The sequence below is a fragment of the Sceloporus occidentalis genome, unplaced genomic scaffold (assembly GCF_023333645.1).
Source record: "Sceloporus occidentalis isolate IW3139 unplaced genomic scaffold, rSceOcc1.0.p SCAF_374, whole genome shotgun sequence".
In the NCBI taxonomy this organism is placed as follows: domain Eukaryota; kingdom Metazoa; phylum Chordata; class Lepidosauria; order Squamata; family Phrynosomatidae; genus Sceloporus; species Sceloporus occidentalis.
Window position 1 is genome coordinate 69,553 of NW_028317354.1, and position 22,090 is coordinate 91,642.

The 22,090-nt window shown below is 40.8% G+C and overlaps 1 non-coding gene across 1 annotated transcript; it reads left to right on the top strand.

The window, feature by feature from the left end:
- The first annotated feature begins 237 nt into the window (after nucleotides 1–237).
- On the top strand, nucleotides 238–370 carry LOC149273464 (small nucleolar RNA SNORA35). The gene has a single exon (XR_016279466.1). It is a non-coding gene; the product is annotated as a small nucleolar RNA SNORA35 (small nucleolar RNA).
- The last annotated feature ends 21,720 nt before the right edge of the window (nucleotides 371–22,090 follow it).

A 22,090-nucleotide genomic window follows, 5' to 3' on the forward strand; every position in this document is an offset into this window, starting at 1 on the left:
CAAAGAAGCAGAATCCCCAAAAGAGACGCAGGGTGTGCTACAGCAGGGGGCAAAGAAAGGACAGCACATTTTACTGTCCAGATTGCCCTGGAAAACCTGCACTCTGTGTCGGTAACTGCTTCAACTGCTTTTTTTTTTTTTGTTCCTGCTCCACTTTTGTATTTTTTTTTTTTTACATTTTTTACATTTGCTGTTTTTTTAGATTTTATTTGTTCCACCATTTTGAAGAGTTTTTATTTGCACTGACAAGTGTCCCCTCTGTCTATTCCATGGCTGAGGGATTGCTTAACGGTGCTAGATCAAATCCCTTCTTGGAGATAGGACAAGTTACAAGAATGTAACCTGTCCCTACTGATAGTTGGGTACAAGCATTTTTCTTTACCCAGATGTAAAACTTCCAAGTTGAAAAACTGAATTGCTCATGTTCCGAATGTGGCCCTTTTGCCCCCAAACAATCTGACAAACCCATGCATGTGGGATATCACTGTACTCAGGAGATGTTGCTGAACTGTTGTGTGACAGTGACATATACCAGGAGTGGTAAATTCATACCTAAAGTACAAAGTGTGTGAAAAAACACCAAAAACAATTACTATCACAAACTTTGGCAAGGGCTGGTGGTAGGATTAGTGCATGGAAAGGGTTAAACTATCAGCATCTGAAATACCCTGGGGTGTCTAGTTTTCAAAAATATATGGTTTGGTGGGGTAAATTTAATTTGCCGGCTTCAAAGATGACCCAAATACCACATGGAGGCAGAATTACCAGATTCAGAGGAAAATGGTTTTGAATTAGCAAAACGCTACTTGTACTTATTGCCCCATAACGTGCATAAGAAAGCTAAAAAACATAAAAACATTGGGTATTTCTAAACTCGGGACAAATAGTAGGATCTATTTAGCAGTTTTTTCAGTAGTTTGTTATGATGAATAAAAGATTTTTCAAATAAAAGTGAGAAAATGTGTTTTTTTATTATTTTTATTACAGGAAATTACATAATATGAAAAAAATTATGGTGTCTGAAGAAAGCCCTTCTTGTCCTGAAAACAACAATATATAACTTGTATGGGTTCAGTAAATGGGTTAAGAGAAAATGACAGCTAAACACAAACACTGCAGAAACGAAGGGTACAAAAAATAGAATCAGCCTTTGTCACGAAGGGGTTAAACCTCTGGATACCCCTGTTTGAGGGCTGAGGAATCACCAGTCAGTCCCTCATACGGATAGCTCCTGTTATCCACGGATCAGTCAGACCACCATTCGTAATAAAATAAGAACTCTTTTATTTACAAACACACAGAACTTATATACAATCTCAATTCAATGTGCACCAACCCCCAATCCCATCAGCCACATCTCATCACAAATCCCATCAGTATACAGGGGATGTATCAGGTGAGGGGATTAGGGGATACAATGGGTTTCCCCCACTTGTGTTGTTCCACCCTGTAGTGCGGGTGCCATCTGGGCAGACAGGGCTGTGCTGGCTAATTAAGAGCCACAGCCAGGTTACAGGATTGTCTCTTTGAAGGCTGGAGCCACATTCAGTCTCTGGGCCGGCTACACAATAAAACGTCTTATAAAATATTACCAAGTCACGGTATTACGAACTGGACACAAAAGTGCTCTACGACCCGGGTTAACTTCATATGACATATAAGCCAGCTAGCCTGGCCTTGTCACAGATCTCCCCCTTGACCAATGGTCCGGCAGACCAGGCAGATCCACACGGGTCTGCTGCAGGCTGTCCGAGTGGACAAAGTTCAAAGGTGCAGGCCTTAGTTCATGGCCCCCTTTGTCAGAAGCATCCATAGAGGGTGGGCCGGGGCCCTGGTTGCACAAAAATATATTCAGTAGTCCTCTGTGAATTGGAGGACGGTCCCTGCTCAGCCGGGGGCACATAGTTATCCCCCTCACTGGGGTAACAGGGGCACCTGGGGACTCTTGCTCCCTAGTCTTGGACTTGGGAACTGGGTCTGGGGCAACTGCCAGGCCAGGGCTGTTGCATGGAAAGAAAGCCGTGCTCATCGGGCTGGGGCCACTCGGGGGAACCTGGGAAACACATAGAGGTAGGAAGAGGGGCTTCTACTGGGATATTGGAGGGACCTAGGGGACACGCCAGGACGGGTACCAGGTTTAGTACGGAGCTACCAAGGGTAGCTTTGGAGACCGGTGGTTCTGCAGGGAGCTGGGAAAAGCCAACAGGAAACACAACCTCTACCCCCGGGCTACACTCAGTGCCACTCCTGGGCCACCAAGCACCGTAGAAAGAGGCACAGGGACCAGGGTCTCTGCGGGCAGGTCTGGGGCATTGTCATGGCTGGGGGCCAGTATCCTTACGGGGTTACTGGGTGCACTCAGCAGCTCTGCTGGGATCTCGAGTACAAAAGGGGTGTACTCAGGGACAGGGACCTGTATTTCATCCAGGAACATAGGAAACACTTTGGGGATAGGGACCGGTGTCACTACTGATGCACCGGGAGGGCTATGCAGACCCTCAATCTCCCTCTCTGGGATAAGTGCAGCTACCAGGACACGGGGAAATTCAGGGGTGCACGCAGGGCCAGGCAACTCTGCGGGGATTTCAGGAAGACAAGGGTGATACATATGAACAGGGATCTGGGCTTCTCCCAGGATACTCAGGGAATCAGGGGACACTTTGGAGAACACAGGGATAGGAACCAGGGCCTGCGCCAGGCTACTGAGAGGACCCAGGGAACTCGGCAGCCCCTCTGGTGTCTTCGCTAGGTCAGGGAACGGTGCCTCTATCGGGTCACCGGGGACTTCAGAAGGAACTTCTGGGGCAGTGACCTGGGCATCTCACTGGACACTCGGGAAATCAGGGGGACAGTCTGGGGCACTGGCTTCTATAGGCATAGCTAAGGGTTTGGTGAGGGGGATTGTGCCACTTACTCGACCAGGGACTTTGAACCGGGCAGCGGGGACAGTCATCTCTCCCACCGGGGTAGAGTAGCCGGGGTTGCTGGTGGGGATTTGGGTCGGAGCTTTTGGCTTCCTCCTCCGCTTCTTCTTGCTGGCGAGGACCTCAGTTCCTCTCACCGGGGCAGGGGCTGCGGAGTAGGTGGAGAGGACCTCGGTCCCACTCCCGCAAGTTGGGGTATCATGCTCTCGGTATCCTTGTAATTCCTGGAGCTCCACTCTCCGCAGCAATTCTTTATAGTCCCTCTCGAGCTGCCATTCCTCTTGGACCAGGAAATCCATAGCAGCCTCCAGCTCGGGGGGGGGGGAATAGCGTAACCCAGGACGTCTGCCCTGTTGTCACAGATTGCTTCCAAAGTCAAATTGGAAGGCATCATATATCAGTCCTGGTTCGACGGGGCTATATAGCATCAGAGGGTTGCTGTGGTCTTCCCCTGCTAACTGCTGGGAGAAACCCTGGTACCGACTCTGGAGGTCAAGCTCTGCATAAATGAGACCCCTCAATTCGTCTTCCCACTCCGGCAACGGGTACTCCCCCAGGAGTGGAACTCATAGATCCCACATTGTCCAGTACTGTGCCCAGTATGATTCGAAGTGGGGATGGGAGAAATCATCCCTCCAGTCTGCGGGCACAGACTCTGACTGCCACTGCTGGTGTTCCAGCTCACACACCTCGGCTGTAACCTGGTCTATCTCATCCTCTAGTTCTTGGAAGGGTTGGATGGCCTGGTATGATATTTTGGTGGTCTGGTCCCCTAGTCTGGGCATACAGACCTCTCTGGCTCAGTTCCTGATGACATATTTTAATCACCACCGTCACTTGCTCCGATGTAGCCCCTCCTGGGTACAGGGATAGAATGTTCTTTTGTAGAGCACTCAGTCTGAGGCTCTTCTCTGGGGCATCCTGGTGCTGGTCCATCTCTCTGCAGTCCGCAATTAGGGTAGCCTTTGTTTTGCTACAAGCCTCCAGGATATCTCTTGGTGTCTCTCGTCTTCAATTCTCATAGACCTGCTCCATATATGCTCTGGCCAGTTGGTGGTTTGGATTTCACCCAAGTCGTGGGATTCATCCCACCGCTGCCACCAATGTTACAGGGTTACTGTACCCAAGGCTAGATACCCCTGTTTGAGGGCTGAGGAATCACCAGTCAGTCCCTCATACGGATAGCTCCTACTATCCACGGATCAGTCAGACCACCATTCCTAGTAAAATAAGAAGAACTCTTTTATTTACAAACACACAGAATTTATATACAATCTCAATTCAATGTGCACCAAACCCAACCCCAATCCCATCAGCCACATCCCATCACAAATCACATCAGTATACAGGGGATGTATCAAGTGAGGGGATTAAGGGATACAATGGGTTTCCCCCACCTGTGTTATTCCCCCCTGTAGTGCGGGTGCCGTCTGGGCAGAAAGGGCTGTGCTGGCTGATTAAGAGCCACAGCCAGGTTACAGGATTGTCTCTTTGAAGGCTGGAGCTGCAGCCACATTCAGTCTCTGGGCCGGCTACACAATAAAACGTCTTGAGGGACTGACTGGTGATTCCTCAGCCCTCAAACAGGGGTATCAAGCCTTGGGTACAGTAACCCTGTAACATTGGTGGCAGCGGTGGGATGAATCCCACGACTTGGGTGAAATCCAAACCACCAACTGGCCAGAGCATATATGGAGCAGGTCTATGAGAATTGAAGACGAGAGACACCAAGAGATATCCTGGAGGCTTGTAGCAAAACAAAGGCTACCCTAATTGCGGACTGCAGAGAGATGGACCAGCACCAGGATGCCTCAGAGAAGAGCCTCAGACCGAGTGCTCTACAAAAGAACATTCTATCTCTGCACAGCAGCAGCCGCCGCAACGGCGAGGGAGACCTCCATCCTCCACGCTGCAGTCCCGCCTGCCGCAGCCGGGAGACAGGTCCTGCTCCGGTGTCCGCACTCGCTCCTCTTCACACCACCTAGTGGCGCCGGCGGGAACTAAATCGGCTTATACTGGGAAAATATGTATACGCCACACGCAAGATGGCCGCAGAGGAAGTAACGTAACGACAATTTGAATATTTGGCGGGACATCTCTAATTGGCGCGAAACTCCTGTGCCTATTTAAGAGACTCTCAAACATACAGCCATTGCCTTCTGATGGTCGTGCCTATCTCGGTAGTGCCTATCTCAGTACGCGTTCCAGTTGTTTTCCTGTTATTGATCCGGCTTATCCCACGACGTTCCTGTTCTCCGGTATCCTGACCTCGGCTTATCCCACGAGGTTCCTGTTCTCCGGTATCCTGACCTCGGCTCTTTGGACCATCCCTTACCAGTCCTACCTGACTTCGATGTCTCCTTCCTACGCTGTGTCGTGACAGAGGGAATGCCATATTTTTACAGATATGTGCCATATATTTCAATATTCACTTGTGTTTAAATAAATGTTACTAGTTTTGCATAAAAGAATATAAAAATATTTATATTATTTAACCCATTAACGACCTTTGCCGGTTCAGGACCGTCACGGAAAGACGGTCACTTAACGACCTTTGACGGTCCACCTCCTAAACTTCAATGGTGTCACCAGAATGCCTCGATCAGGAATACAGGTACTGCACTCAACCATGCAAGTCAATGGAGCCCAGCTTTCTAATCACAATGTGATTAGTAAAATATAAAAAAAAAAAATGGAAAATAAAAGCTTAAAAAAAAAAATGTGCTAACATTTAAAAATAATTATGCAGTGATGTCATCAGAGGAACCATCCAGTACCAGCAAAATGTGTAAAAAAAATATATAAATAAAAATGAAAAAAAAAAAAAAAGTTTATTATTTTGAGCAAGTCCTAAAATCTCAACATACAAAGAGTTAAAATAAAAGCACTTCAAATAACCAAGGGGTGTCTAATTTAATAAAAAATGGCTTGATGGGGTAAATTGGAGTGGCCTGTCTCAAAGATAGGGCGTAGGTACAGACTGACCAAAATAGAGAAAAAAAGCGCACTTCCCAAATGTGGGATTTTAAATCTCAAACAACCCGACAAACCCATGCATGTGGGGTATCACTGCACTCGGGAGATGTTGCTGAACACACATTGGGGGGTTGTTTGATAGTGACGCATACCAAGAGCTATGAATTCATTCCTGAAGTACAATTTGTGTGGAAAAAAATACAAAATTAAATTTTGGGAAAGACAGGTGGTAGAATCTCATGCATAAAAGGGTTAAAATACCAGCATTTGAAATACTTTGTGGTGTCTAGTTTTCAAAAATATATGGTTTGATGGGGTAAATTGAAGTAGTCTGCTTCAAAGATGATCCAAAGAGGATATAGAGGCAGAATGACCAAATGACTACCTGAATTACGCATGTCCCAAAAGTAGCCTTTTACCAGCCAAACAATCTGACAAACCTATACATGTGGGGTATCACCATACTCAGGAGATGTTGCTGAACACATATTGGGGGTTGTTTGACAGTGACATATACCAGGACCTTTATATTTATAACTAAATTACACTATAGCTTTATATTTCCACAGTAAAAATGCACCATATTCTCAGAAATAATAGAGGGGCATGTGTTTGAGATATCTGCAGTGTAACTGTATTGGTCCAATGGGGGAATTTTTTTTAACCCTCTGTAGAATGTTGAAAAATCCCATTAGCTGTCCACTGGGATGATATTTGGGGCGCCATAGCTTTAAATTTTCACAGTAAAAATGCACCATATTCTCAGAAATCATAGAGGATGGTGTGTTTGAGATATTTGCACTGTAACTGAATTGGTCCAATGGAGGAATTTTTTTTAACCCTCTGTAGATTTTAGAAAAATCCCATTTGCTATGAATTGGGCTAATATTTGGGGCGCTATAGCTTTAAATTTCCACAGTAAAAATGCACCATATTCTCAGAAATAATAGAGGGGCATGTGTTTGAGATGTCTGCAGTGCAACTGTATTTGTCCAATGGGGGAATTTTTTTAACCCACTGTAGAATGCTGAAAAATGCCAGTTGCTGTCTACTGGGATGATATTTGGGGTGCTATAGCTTTAAATTTCCATAGTAAAAATGCATCATATTCTCAGAAATAATAGAGAATGGTATGTTTGAGATACTTGCACTGTAACTGAATTGGTCCAATGGAGGAATTTTTTTCAACCCTCTGTAGATTTTTGAAAAATCCCATTTGCTATGAATTGGGCTAATATTTGGGGCGCTATAGCTTTAAATTTTCAGAGTAAAAATGCACCATATTCTCAGAAATAATAGAGGGGCATGTGTTTGAGATATCTGCAGCGTAACTGTATTGGTCCAATGGGGAATTTTTTTTAACCCCCTGTAGAATCTTGAAAAATTGCAGTTACTGTCTACTGGGCTGATATTTGGGGCGCTATAGCTTTAAATTTCCACAGTAAAAATGCACCATATTCTCATAAATAATAGAGGGGCATGTGTTTGAGATATCTGCAGTGTAACTGTATTGGTCCAATGGGGAATTTTTTTTAACCCTCTGTAGAATGTTGAAAAATGGCAATTGCTGTCTTCTGGGCCGATATTTGGGGCGCTATAGCTTTAAATTTCCACAGTAAAAATGCACCATATTCTCGGAAATAATAGAGAATGGTGTGTTTGAGATACTTGCACTGTAACTGAATTGGTCCAATGGAGGAATTCTTTTTAACCCTCTGTAGATTTTTGAAAAATCCCATTTGCTATGAATTGGGCTAATATTTGGGGCGCTATAGATTTAAATTTCCACAGTAAAAATGCACCATATTCTCAGAAATAATAGAGGGGCATGTGTTTGAGATATCTGCAGTGTAACTGTATTGGTCCAATGGGGAATTTTTTTTTAACTCTCTGTAGAATGCTGAAAAATGCCAGTTGTTGTCTCCTGGGATGATATTTGGGGCGCTATAGCTTTAAATTTCCACAGTAAAAATACACCATAATCTCAGAAATAATAGAGGGGGTTGTGTTTGAGATATCTGCAGTGTAACTGTATTGGTCCAATGGGGGAATTTTTTTTTAACCCTCTGTAGAATGCTGAAAAATGTCAGTTGCTGTCTACTGGGATGATATTTGGGGCTCTATAGCTTTAAATTTCCACAGTAAAAATGCACCATATTCTCAGAAATAATAGAGGGTCATGTGTTTGAGATATGTGCAGTGTAACTGTATTGGTCCAATGGGGGAATTTTTTTTAACCCTCTGTAGAATGCTGAAAAATGCCAGTTGCTGTCTATTGGGATGATATTTGGGGCGCTATAGCTTTAAATTTCCACAGTAAAAATGCACCATATTCTCAGAAATAATAGAGGGGGTTGTGTTTGAGATATCTGCAGTGTAACTGTATTGGTCTAATGGGGGAATTTTTTTTAACCCTCTGTAGAATGCTGAAAAATGTCAGTTGCTGTCTACTGGGATGATATTTGGGGAGCTATAGCTTTAAATTTCCACAGTAAAAATGCACCATATTCTCAGAAATAATAGAGGGGCATGTGTTTGAGATATCTGCAGTGTAACTGTATTGGTCCAATGGGGAAATTTTTTTTAACCCTCTGTAGAATGCTGAAAAATGCCAGTTGCTGTCTCCTGGGATGATATTTGGGGCGCTATAGCTTTAAATTTCCACAGTAAAAATGCACCATATTCTCAGAAATAATAGAGGGGGTTGTGTTTGAGATATCTGCAGTGTAACTGTATTGGTCCAATGGGGAATTTTTTTTTAACCCTCTGTAGAATGCTGAAAAATGCCAGTTGCTGTCTACTGGGATGATATTTGGGGCGTTATAGCTTTAAATTTCCACAGTAAAAATGCACCATATTCTCAGAAATAATAGAGGGGCATGTGTTTGAGATATCTGCAGTGTAACTGTCATGGTCCAATGGGGGAATTTTTTTTAACCCTCTGTAGAATGCTGAAAAATGCCAGTTGCTGTCTACTGGGATGATATTTGGGGCGCTATAGCTTTAAATTTCACAGTAAAAATGCACCATATTCTCAGAAATAATAGAGGGGCATGTGTTTGAGATATCTGCAGTGTTAACTGTATTGGTCCAATGGGGGAATTTTTTTTAACCCTCTGTAGAATCCTGAAAAATGCCAGTTGCTGTCTACTGGGATGATATTTGGGGCACTATAGCTTTAAATTTCCAGAGTAAAAATGCACCATATTCTCAGAAATAATAGAGGGGGTTGTGTTTAAGATATGTGCAGTGTAACTGTGTTGGTCCAATGGGGAATTTTTTTTTAACCCTCTGTAGAATGCTGAAAAATGCCAGTTGCTGTCTACTGGGATGATATTTGGGGCGCTATAGCTTTAAATTTCCACAGTAAAAATGCACCATACTCTCAGAAATAATAGAGGGGCATGTGTTTGAGATATCTGCAGTGTAACTGTATTGGTCCAATGGGGGAATTTTTTTTAACCCTCTGTAGAATGCTGAAAAATGCCAGTTGCTGTCTACTGGGATGATATTTGGGGCGCTATAGCTTTAAATTTCCACAGTAAAAATGCACCATACTCTCAGAAATAATAGAGGGGGTTGTGTTTAAGATATCTGCAGTGTAACTGTATTGGTCCAATGGGGAAATTTTTTTTAACCCTCTGTAGAATGCTGAAAAATGCCAGTTGCTGTCTACTGGCATGATATTTGGGGCGCTATAGCTTTAAATTTCCACAGTAAAAATGCACCATATTCTCAGAAATAATAGAGGGGGTTGTGTTTGAGATATGTGCAGTGTAACTGTATTGGTCCAATGGTGAATTTTTTTTTAACTCTCTGTAGAATGTTGAAAAATGCCAGTTGCTGTCTACTGGGATGATATTTGGGGCGCTATAGCTTTACATTTCCACAGTAAAAATGCACCATATTCTCAGAAATAATAGAGGGGCATGTGTTTGAGATATCTGCAGTGTAACTGTATTGGTCCAATGGGGAATTTTTTTTTAACCCTCTGTAGAATGCTGAAAAATGCCAGTTGCTGTCTACTGGGATGATATTTGGGGCGCTATAGCTTTAAATTTCCACAGTAAAAATGCACCATATTCTCAGAAATAATAGAGGGGCATGTGTTTGAGATATCTGCAGTGTAACTGTATTGGTCCAATGGGGGAATTTTTTTTAACCCTCTGTAGAATGCTGAAAAATGCCAGTTGCTGTCTACTGGGATGATATTTGGGGCGCTATAGCTTTAAATTTCCACAGTAAAAATGCACCATATTCTCAGAACTAATAGAGGGGCATGTGTTTGAGATATCTGCAGTGTAACTGTATTGGTCCAATGGGGGAATTTTTTTTAACCCTCTGTAGAATGCTGAAAAATGCCAGTTGATGTCTACTGGGATGATATTTGGGGCGCTATAGCTTTAAATTTCCACAGTAAAAATGCACCATATTCTCAGAAATAATAGAGGGGCATGTGTTTGAGATATCTGCAGTGTAACTGTATTGGTCCAATGGGGGAATTTTTTTTAACCCTCTGTAGAATGCTGAAAAATGCCAGTTGATGTCTACTGGGATGATATTTGGGGCGCTATAGCTTTAAATTTCCACAGTAAAAATGCACCATATTCTCAGAAATAATAGAGGGGGTTGTGTTTAAGATATCTGCAGTGTAACTGTATTGGTCCAATGGGGGAATTTTTTTTAACCCTCTGTAGATTGCTGAAAAATGCCAGTTGCTGTCTACTGGGATGATATTTGGGGCGCTATAGCTTTAAATTTCCACAGTAAAAGTGCACCATATTCTCAGAAATAATAGAGGGGCATGTGTTTGAGATATCTGCAGTGTTAACTGTATTGGTCCAATGGGGGAATTTTTTTTAACCCTCTGTAGAATCCTGAAAAATGCCAGTTGCTGTCTACTGGGATGATATTTGGGGCACTATAGCTTTAAATTTCCAGAGTAAAAATGCACCATATTCTCAGAAATAATAGAGGGGGTTGTGTTTGAGATATGTGCAGTGTAACTGTGTTGGTCCAATGGGGAATTTTTTTTTAACCCTCTGTAGAATGCTGAAAAATGCCAGTTGCTGTCTACTGGGATGATATTTGGGGCGCTATAGCTTTAAATTTCCACAGTAAAAATGCACCATACTCTCAGAAATAATAGAGGGGCATGTGTTTGAGATATCTGCAGTGTAACTGTATTGGTCCAATGGGGGAATTTTTTTTAACCCTCTGTAGAATGCTGAAAAATGCCAGTTGCTGTCTACTGGGATGATATTTGGGGCGCTATAGCTTTAAATTTCCACAGTAAAAATGCACCATACTCTCAGAAATAATAGAGGGGGTTGTGTTTAAGATATCTGCAGTGTAACTGTATTGGTCCAATGGGGGAATTTTTTTTAACCCTCTGTAGAATGCTGAAAAATGCCAGTTGCTGTCTACTGGCATGATATTTGGGGCGCTATAGCTTTAAATTTCCACAGTAAAAATGCACCATATTCTCAGAAATAATAGAGGGGGTTGTGTTTGAGATATGTGCAGTGTAACTGTATTGGTCCAATGGTGAATTTTTTTTTAACTCTCTGTAGAATGTTGAAAAATGCCAGTTGCTGTCTACTGGGATGATATTTGGGGCGCTATAGCTTTACATTTCCACAGTAAAAATGCACCATATTCTCAGAAATAATAGAGGGGCATGTGTTTGAGATATCTGCAGTGTAACTGTATTGGTCCAATGGGGAATTTTTTTTTAACCCTCTGTAGAATGCTGAAAAATGCCAGTTGCTGTCTACTGGGATGATATTTGGGGCGCTATAGCTTTAAATTTCCACAGTAAAAATGCACCATATTCTCAGAAATAATAGAGGGGCATGTGTTTGAGATATCTGCAGTGTAACTGTATTGGTCCAATGGGGGAATTTTTTTTAACCCTCTGTAGAATGCTGAAAAATGCCAGTTGCTGTCTACTGGGATGATATTTGGGGCGCTATAGCTTTAAATTTCCACAGTAAAAATGCACCATATTCTCAGAAATAATAGAGGGGCATGTGTTTGAGATATCTGCAGTGTAACTGTATTGGTCCAATGGGGGAATTTTTTTTAACCCTCTGTAGAATGCTGAAAAATGCAAGTTGATGTCTACTGGGATGATATTTGGGGCGCTATAGCTTTAAATTTCCACAGTAAAAATGCACCATATTCTCAGAAATAATAGAGGGGCATGTGTTTGAGATATCTGCAGTGTAACTGTATTGGTCCAATGGGGGAATTTTTTTTAACCCTCTGTAGAATGCTGAAAAATGCCAGTTGATGTCTACTGGGATGATATTTGGGGCGCTATAGCTTTAAATTTCCACAGTAAAAATGCACCATATTCTCAGAAATAATAGAGGGGGTTGTGTTTAAGATATCTGCAGTGTAACTGTATTGGTCCAATGGGGGAATTTTTTTTAACCCTCTAGATTGCTGAAAAATGCCAGTTGCTGTCTACTGGGATGATATTTGGGGCACTATAGCTTTAAATTTCCACAGTAAAAATGCACCATATTCTCAGAAATAATAGAGGGGGTTGTGTTTGAGATATGTGCAGTGTAACTGTATTGGTCCAATGGGGAATTTTTTTTTAACCCTCTGTAGAATGCTGAAAAATGCCAGTTGCTGTCTACTGGGATGATATTTGGGGCGCTATAGCTTTAAATTTCCACAGTAAAAATGCACCATACTCTCAGAAATAATAGAGGGGCATGTGTTTGAGTTATCTGCAGTGTAACTGTATTGGTCCAATGGGGGAATTTTTTTTAACCCTCTGTAGAATGCTGAAAAATGCCAGTTGCTGTCTACTGGGATGATATTTGGGGCGCTATAGCTTTAAATTTCCACAGTAAAAATGCACCATACTCTCAGAAATAATAGAGGGGGTTGTGTTTAAGATATCTGCAGTGTAACTGTATTGGTCCAATGGGGGAATTTTTTTTAACCCTCTGTAGAATGCTGAAAAATGCCAGTTGCTGTCTACTGGCATGATATTTGGGTCGCTATAGCTTTAAATTTCCACAGTAAAAATGCACCATATTCTCAGAAATAATAGAGGGGGTTGTGTTTGAGATATGTGCAGTTTACCTGTATTGGTCCAATGGGGAATTTTTTTTTAACCCTCTGTAGAATGCTGAAAAATGCCAGTTGCTGTCTACTGGGATGATATTTGGGGCGCTATAGCTTTAAATTTCCACAGTAAAAATGCACAATATTCTCAGAAATAATAGAGGGGCATGTGTTTGAGATATCTGCAGTGTAACTGTATTGGTACAATGGGAATTTTTTTTTTAACCCTCTGTGGAATGCTGAAAAATGCCAGTTGCTGTCTACTGGGATGATATTTGGGGCGCTATAGCTTTAAATTTCCACAGTAAAAATGCACCATACTCTCAGAAATAATAGAGGGGGTTGTGTTTAAGATATCTGCAGTGTAACTGTATTGGTCCAATGGGGGAATTTTTTTTAACCCTCTGTAGAATGCTGAAAAATGCCAGTTGCTGTCTACTGGCATGATATTTGGGGCGCTATAGCTTTAAATTTCCACAGTAAAAATGCACCATATTCTCAGAAATAATAGAGGGGGTTGTGTTTGAGATATGTGCAGTTTAACTGTATTGGTCCAATGGGGAATTTTTTTTTAACCCTCAGTAGAATGCTGAAAAATGCCAGTTGCTGTCTACTGGGATGATATTTGGGGCGCTATAGCTTTAAATTTCCACAGTAAAAATGCACCATATTCTCAGAAATAATAGAGGGGCATGTGTTTGACATATCCGCAGTGTAACTGTATTGGTCCAATGGTGGAGTTTTTTTTAACCCTCTGTAGAATGCTGAAAAATGCCAGTCGCTGTCTACTGGGATGATATTTGGGGCGCTATAGCTTTAAATTTCCACAGTAAAATGCACCATATTCTCAGAAATAATAGAGGGGCATGTGTTTGAGATATCTGTAGTGTAACTGTATTGGTACAATGGGAATTTTTTTTTTAACCCTCTGTGGAATGCTGAAAAATGCCAGTTGCTGTCTACTGGGATGATATTTGGGGCGCTATAGCTTTAAATTTCCACAGTAAAAATGCACCATATTCTCAGAAATAATAGAGGGGCATGTGTTTGAGATATCTGCAGTGTAACTGTATTGGTCCAATGGTGGAGTTTTTTTTAACCCTCTGTAGAATGCTGAAAAATGCCAGTCGCTGTCTACTGGGATGATATTTGGGGCGCTATAGCTTTAAATTTCCACAGTAAAAATGCACCATATTCTCAGAAATAATAGAGGGGTTGTGTTTGAGATATGTGCAGTGTAACTGTATTGGTCCAATGGGGAATTTTTTTTTAACCCTCTGTAGAATGCTGAATTATGCCAGTTGCTGTCTCCTGGGATGATATTTGGGGCGCTATAGCTTTAAATTTCCACAGTAAAAATGCACCATATTCTCAGAAATAATAGAGGGGGTTGTGTTTGAGATATCTGCAGTGTAACTGTATTGGTCCAATGGGGAATTTTTTTTGAACCCTCTGTAGAATGCTGAAAAATGCCAGTTGCTGTCTACTGGGATGATATTTGGGGCGTTATAGCTTTAAATTTCCACAGTAAAAATGCACCATATTCTCAGAAATAATAGAGGGGCATGTGTTTGAGATATCTGCAGTGTAACTGTCTTGGTCCAATGGGGGAATTTTTTTTAACCCTCTGTAGAATGCTGAAAAATGCCAGTTGCTGTCTACTGGGATGATATTTGGGGCGCTATAGCTTTAAATTTCCACAGTAAAAATGCACCATATTCTCAGAAATAATAGAGGGGGTTGTGTTTGAGATATGTGCAGTTTAACTGTATTGGTCCAATGGGGAATTTTTTTTTAACCCTCTGTAGAATGCTGAAAAATGCCAGTTGCTGTCTACTGGGATGATATTTGGGGCGCTATAGCTTTAAATTTCCACAGTAAAAATGCACAATATTCTCAGAAATAATAGAGGGGCATGTGTTTGAGATATCTGCAGTGTAACTGTATTGGTCCAATGGGGGAATTTTTTTTAACCCTCTGTAGAATGCTGAAAAATGCCAGTTGATGTCTACTGGGATGATATTTGGGGCGCTATAGCTTTAAATTTCCACAGTAAAAATGCACCATATTCTCAGAAATAATAGAGGGGCATGTGTTTGAGATATCTGCAGTGTAACTGTATTGGTCCAATGGGGGAATTTTTTTTAACCCTCTCTAGAATGCTGAAAAATGCCAGTTGCTGTCTACTGGGATGATATTTGGGGCGCTATAGCTTTAAATTTCCACAGTAAAAATGCACCATATTCTCAGAAATAATAGAGGGGGTTGTGTTTGAGATATGTGCAGTGTAACTGTGTTGGTCCAATGGGGAATTTTTTTTTAACCCTCTGTAGAATGCTGAAAAATGCCAGTTGCTGTCTACTGGGATGATATTTGGGGCGCTATAGCTTTCAATTTCCACAGTAAAAATGCACCATATTCTCAGAAATAATAGAGGGGGTTGTGTTTGAGATATGTGCAGTGTAACTGTATTGGTCCAATGGGGAATTTTTTTTTAACTCTCTGTAGAATGCTGAATTATGCCAGTTGCTGTCTCCTGGGATGATATTTGGGGCGCTATAGCTTTAAATTTCCACAGTAAAAATGCACCATATTCTCAGAAATAATAGAGGGGGTTGTGTTTGAGATATCTGCAGTGTAACTGTATTGGTCCAATGGGGAATTTTTTTTTAACCCTCTGTAGAATGCTGAAAAATGCCAGTTGCTGTCTACTGGGATGATATTTGGGGCGTTATAGCTTTAAATTTCCACAGTAAAAATGCACCATATTCTCAGAAATAATAGAGGGGCATGTGTTTGAGATATCTGCAGTGTAACTGTCTTGGTCCAATGGGGGAATTTTTTTTAACCCTCTGTAGAATGCTGAAAAATGCCAGTTGCTGTCTACTGGGATGATATTTGGGGCGCTATAGCTTTAAATTTCCACAGTAAAAATGCACCATATTCTCAGAAATAATAGAGGGGCATGTGTTTGAGATATCTGCAGTGTAACTGTATTGGTCCAATGGGGAATTTTTTTTTAACTCTCTGTAGAATGCTGAAAAATGCCAGTTGCTGTCTCCTGGGATGATCTTTGGGGCGCTATAGCTTTAAATTTCCACAGTAAAAATACACCATAATCTCATAAATAATAGAGGGGGTTGTGTTTGAGATATCTGCAGTGTAACTGTATTGGTCCAATGGGGGAATTTTTTTTAACCCTCTGTAGAATGCTGAAAAATGTCAGTTGCTGTCTACTGGGATGATATTTGGGGCGCTATAGCTTTAAATTTCCACAGTAAAAATGCACCATATTCTCAGAAATAATAGAGGGTCATGTGTTTGAGATATGTGCAGTGTAACTGTATTGGTCCAATGGGGGAATTTTTTTTAACCCTCTGTAGAATGCTGAAAAATTCCAGTTGCTGTCTATTGGGATGATATTTGGGGCGCTATAGCTTTAAATTTCCACAGTAAAAATGCACCATATTCTCAGAAATAATAGAGGGGGTTGTGTTTGAGATATCTGCAGTGTAACTGTATTGGTCCAATGGGGGAATTTTTTTTAACCCTCTGTAGAATGCTGAAAAATGTCAGTTGCTGTCTACTGGGATGATATTTGGGGCGCTATAGCTTTAAATTTCCACAGTAAAAATGCACCATATTCTCAGAAATAATAGAGGGGCATGTGTTTGAGATATCTGCAGTGTAACTGTATTGGTCCAATGGGGAATTTTTTTTTAACCCTCTGTAGAATGCTGAAAAATGCCAGTTGCTGTCTCCTGGGATGATATTTGGGGCGCTATAGCTTTAAATTTCCACAGTAAAAATGCACCATATTCTCAGAAATAATAGAGGGGGTTGTGTTTGAGATATCTGCAGTGTAACTGTATTGGTCCAATGGGGAATTTTTTTTTAACCCTCTGTAGAATGCTGAAAAATGCCAGTTGCTGTCTACTGGGATGATATTTGGGGCGTTATAGCTTTAAATTTCCACAGTAAAAATGCACCATATTCTCAGAAATAATAGAGGGGCATGTGTTTGAGATATCTGCAGTGTAACTGTCATGGTCTAATGGGGAATTTTTTTTTAATCCTCTGTAGAATGCTGAAAAATGCCAGTTGCTGTCTACTGGGATGATATTTGGGGCGCTATAGCTTTAAATTTCCACAGTAAAAATGCACAATATTCTCAGAAATAATAGAGGGGCATGTGTTTGAGATATCTGCAGTGTAACTGTATTGGTCCAATGGGGGAATTTTTTTTAACCCTCTGTAGAATGCTGAAAAATGCCAGTTGCTGTCTACTGGGATGATATTTGGGGCGCTATAGCTTTAAATTTCCACAGTAAAAATCCACCATATTCTCAGAAATAATAGAGGGGCATGTGTTTGAGATATCTGCAGTGTAACTGTATTGGTCCAATGGGGGAATTTTTTTTAACCCTCTCTAGAATGCTGAAAAATGCCAGTTGCTGTCTACTGGGATGATATTTGGGGCGCTATAGCTTTAAATTTCCACAGTAAAAATGCACCATATTCTCAGAAATAATAGAGGGGCATGTGTTTGAGATATCTGCAGTGTAACTGTCATGGTCCAATGGGGAATTTTTTTTTAATCCTCTGTAGAATGCTGAAAAATGCCAGTTGCTGTCTACTGGGATGATATTTGGGGCGCTATAGCTTTAAATTTCCACAGTAAAAATGCACAATATTCTCAGAAATAATAGAGGGGCATGTGTTTGAGATATCTGCAGTGTAACTGTATTGGTCCAATGGGGGAATTTTTTTTAACCCTCTGTAGAATGCTGAAAAATGCCAGTTGCTGTCTACTGGGATGATATTTGGGGCGCTATAGCTTTAAATTTCCACAGTAAAAATGCACCATATTCTCAGAAATAATAGAGGGGGTTGTGTTTGAGATATCTGCAGTGTAACTGTATTGGTCCAATGGGGAATTTTTTTTTAACCCTCTGTAGAATGCTGAAAAATGCCAGTTGCTGTCTACTGGGATGATATTTGGGGCATTATAGCTTTAAATTTCCACAGTAAAAATGCACCATATTCTCAGAAATAATAGAGGGGCATGTGTTTGAGATATCTGCAGTGTAACTGTCTTGGTCCAATGGGGGAATTTTTTTTAACCCTCTGTAGAATGCTGAAAAATGCCAGTTGCTGTCTACTGGGATGATATTTGGGGCGCTATAGCTTTAAATTTTCACAGTAAAAATGCACCATATTCTCAGAAATAATAGAGGGGGTTGTGTTTGAGATATGTGCAGTTCAACTGTATTGGTCCAATGGGGAATTTTTTTTTAACCCTCTGTAGAATGCTGAAAAATGCCAGTTGCTGTCTACTGGGATGATATTTAGGGCGCTATAGCTTTAAATTTCCACAGTAAAAATGCACCATATTCTCAGAAATAATAGAGGGGCATGTGTTTGAGATATCTGCAGTATAACTGTATTGGTACAATGGGGAATTTTTTTTAACCCTCTGTAGAATGCTGAAAAATGCCAGTTGCTGTCTACTGGGATGATATTTGGGGCGCTATAGCTTTAAATTTCCACAGTAAAAATGCACCATATTCTCAGAAATAATAGAGGGGCATGTGTTTGAGATATCTGCAGTGTTAACTGTATTGGTCCAATGGGGGAATTTTTTTTAACCCTCTGTAGAATCCTGAAAAATGCCAGTTGCTGTCTACTGGGATGATATTTGGGGCACTATAGCTTTAAATTTCCAGAGTAAAAATGCACCATATTCTCAGAAATAATAGAGGGGGTTGTGTTTGAGATATGTGCAGTGTAACTGTGTTGGTCCAATGGGGAATTTTTTTTTAACCCTCTGTAGAATGCTGAAAAATGCCAGTTGCTGTCTACTGGGATGATATTTGGGGCGCTATAGCTTTAAATTTCCACAGTAAAAATGCACCATACTCTCAGAAATAATAGAGGGGCATGTGTTTGAGATATCTGCAGTGTAACTGTATTGGTCCAATGGGGGAATTTTTTTTAACCCTCTGTAGAATGCTGAAAAATGCCAGTTGCTGTCTACTGGGATGATATTTGGGGCGCTATAGCTTTAAATTTCCACAGTAAAAATGCACCATACTCTCAGAAATAATAGAGGGGGTTGTGTTTAAGATATCTGCAGTGTAACTGTATTGGTCCAATGGGGGATTTTTTTTTAACCCTCTGTAGAATGCTGAAAAATGCCAGTTGCTGTCTACTGGCATGATATTTGGGTCGCTATAGCTTTAAATTTCCACAGTAAAAATGCACCATATTCTCAGAAATAATAGAGGGGGTTGTGTTTGAGATATGTGCAGTTTAACTGTATTGGTCCAATGGGGAATTTTTTTTTAACCCTCTGTAGAATGCTGAAAAATGCCAGTTGCTGTCTACTGGGATGATATTTGGGGCGCTATAGCTTTAAATTTCCACAGTAAAAATGCACAATATTCTCAGAAATAATAGAGGGGCATGTGTTTGAGATATCTGCAGTGTAACTGTATTGGTACAATGGGAATTTTTTTTTTAACCCTCTGTGGAATGCTGAAAAATGCCAGTTGCTGTCTACTGGGATGATATTTGGGGCGCTATAGCTTTAAATTTCCACAGTAAAAATGCACCATACTCTCAGAAATAATAGAGGGGGTTGTGTTTAAGATATCTGCAGTGTAACTGTATTGGTCCAATGGGGGAATTTTTTTTAACCCTCTGTAGAATGCTGAAAAATGCCAGTTGCTGTCTACTGGCATGATATTTGGGGCGCTATAGCTTTAAATTTCCACAGTAAAAATGCACCATATTCTCAGAAATAATAGAGGGGGTTGTGTTTGAGATATGTGCAGTTTAACTGTATTGGTCCAATGGGGAATTTTTTTTTAACCCTCAGTAGAATGCTGAAAAATGCCAGTTGCTGTCTACTGGGATGATATTTGGGGCGCTATAGCTTTAAATTTCCACAGTAAAAATGCACCATATTCTCAGAAATAATAGAGGGGCATGTGTTTGACATATCCGCAGTGTAACTGTATTGGTCCAATGGTGGAGTTTTTTTTAACCCTCTGTAGAATGCTGAAAAATGCCAGTCGCTGTCTACTGGGATGATATTTGGGGCGCTATAGCTTTAAATTTCCACAGTAAAATGCACCATATTCTCAGAAATAATAGAGGGGCATGTGTTTGAGATATCTGTAGTGTAACTGTATTGGTACAATGGGAATTTTTTTTTTAACCCTCTGTGGAATGCTGAAAAATGCCAGTTGCTGTCTACTGGGATGATATTTGGGGCGCTATAGCTTTAAATTTCCACAGTAAAAATGCACCATATTCTCAGAAATAATAGAGGGGCATGTGTTTGAGATATCTGCAGTGTAACTGTATTGGTCCAATGGTGGAGTTTTTTTTAACCCTCTGTAGAATGCTGAAAAATGCCAGTCGCTGTCTACTGGGATGATATTTGGGGCGCTATAGCTTTAAATTTCCACAGTAAAAATGCACCATATTCTCAGAAATAATAGAGGGGTTGTGTTTGAGATATGTGCAGTGTAACTGTATTGGTCCAATGGGGAATTTTTTTTTAACCCTGTGTAGAATGCTGAATTATGCCAGTTGCTGTCTCCTGGGATGATATTTGGGGCGCTATAGCTTTAAATTTCCACAGTAAAAATGCACCATATTCTCAGAAATAATAGAGGGGGTTGTGTTTGAGATATCTGCAGTGTAACTGTATTGGTCCAATGGGGAATTTTTTTTTAACCCTCTGTAGAATGCTGAAAAATGCCAGTTGCTGTCTACTGGGATGATATTTGGGGCGTTATAGCTTTAAATTTCCACAGTAAAAATGCACCATATTCTCAGAAATAATAGAGGGGCATGTGTTTGAGATATCTGCAGTGTAACTGTCTTGGTCCAATGGGGGAATTTTTTTTAACCCTCTGTAGAATGCTGAAAAATGCCAGTTGCTGTCTACTGGGATGATATTTGGGGCGCTATAGCTTTAAATTTCCACAGTAAAAATGCACCATATTCTCAGAAATAATAGAGGGGCATGTGTTTGAGATATCTGCAGTGTAACTGTATTGGTCCAATGGGGGAATTTTTTTTAACCCTCTGTAGAATGCTGAAAAATGTCAGTTGCTGTCTACTGGGATGATATTTGGGGCGCTATAGCTTTAAATTTCCACAGTAAAAATGCACCATATTCTCAGAAATAATAGAGGGCCATGTGTTTGAGATATGTGCAGTGTAACTGTATTGGTCCAATGGGGGAATTTTTTTTAACCCTCTGTAGAATGCTGAAAAATTCCAGTTGCTGTCTATTGGGATGATATTTGGGGCGCTATAGCTTTAAATTTCCACAGTTAAAATGCACCATATTCTCAGAAATAATAGAGGGGGTTGTGTTTGAGATATCTGCAGTGTAACTGTATTGGTCCAATGGGGGAATTTTTTTTAACCCTCTGTAGAATGCTGAAAAATGTCAGTTGCTGTCTACTGGGATGATATTTGGGGCGCTATAGCTTTAAATTTCCACAGTAAAAATGCACCATATTCTCAGAAATAATAGAGGGGCATGTGTTTGAGATATCTGCAGTGTAACTGTATTGGTCCAATGGGGAATTTTTTTTTAACCCTCTGTAGAATGCTGAAAAATGCCAGTTGCTGTCTCCTGGGATGATATTTGGGGCGCTATAGCTTTAAATTTCCACAGTAAAAATGCACCATATTCTCAGAAATAATAGAGGGGGTTGTGTTTGAGATATCTGCAGTGTAACTGTATTGGTCCAATGGGGAATTTTTTTTTAACCCTCTGTAGAATGCTGAAAAATGCCAGTTGCTGTCTACTGGGATGATATTTGGGGCGTTATAGCTTTAAATTTCCACAGTAAAAATGCACCATATTCTCAGAAATAATAGAGGGGCATGTGTTTGAGATATCTGCAGTGTAACTGTCATGGTCTAATGGGGAATTTTTTTTTAATCCTCTGTAGAATGCTGAAAAATGCCAGTTGCTGTCTACTGGGATGATATTTGGGGCGCTATAGCTTTAAATTTCCACAGTAAAAATGCACAATATTCTCAGAAATAATAGAGGGGCATGTGTTTGAGATATC